Raw genomic sequence first — 666 nt, 5'->3', positions numbered from 1 at the left:
CGCGCGCGCCCGCGCGCAGCCACAGCAGCAGCCACAGCAAGAACGCACACCATGCGAACACGCATGCGCGCTGTGCCCCGGCGCCGCGGAAGGTGGTCAAAGTTTACCACTACGGGCGCCGAGGAGCCTCAAACGCGGAGGATTGCGCCTCCTGCTGGGCGGGGCTTGCCCAACTGGGCGGAGTCAGGCCTGGAGTGAAGTCGGGCTTCGGGGTCCCTGAGACTAGGCTTCCGGACTCGGTGCGACTGCCACGCACATGGAAGACGGCTCTCGGGAAGTTAAGCGCTCGGCAAGTGTGATTTCACTCTTGAAGAGGTCAGGCCGCCTGTGCGTCCTAAAGGTCCCGAGACCCCCAACTTAGGAGGTGTTCGAGCCCTGACTTTGTGAATTCCACCGGAGGCGTTACATTCATCGCTGACTGGTTTTCCTTCTACTTCTTAGTTTGTTAGAGGACGTCTACGCTGGCCCGGAGCGATACAGCGAGAGAGAATGAGAGTGAGAAATCACCCCTCGGGAGGATGGCGACACGGCAATCCCTTCATTCACCTTTTGGGATTTGGGGCCCCAACCCACCACACACCCGGCTTCACTCTGGTTCCTGGCCCAGGATCCAGCCTCCTGGACCTCTGGGCTACTTGCTGTACCTGAACCCCACCGCCCCCCCCC

This window comes from Tupaia chinensis, unplaced genomic scaffold (assembly GCF_000334495.1).
Source record: "Tupaia chinensis unplaced genomic scaffold, TupChi_1.0 Scaffold144016_1, whole genome shotgun sequence".
Taxonomy (NCBI): domain Eukaryota; kingdom Metazoa; phylum Chordata; class Mammalia; order Scandentia; family Tupaiidae; genus Tupaia; species Tupaia belangeri.
The sequence above is the reverse complement of the archived record's forward strand: the minus strand, read 5'-3'. Positions refer to the sequence as shown.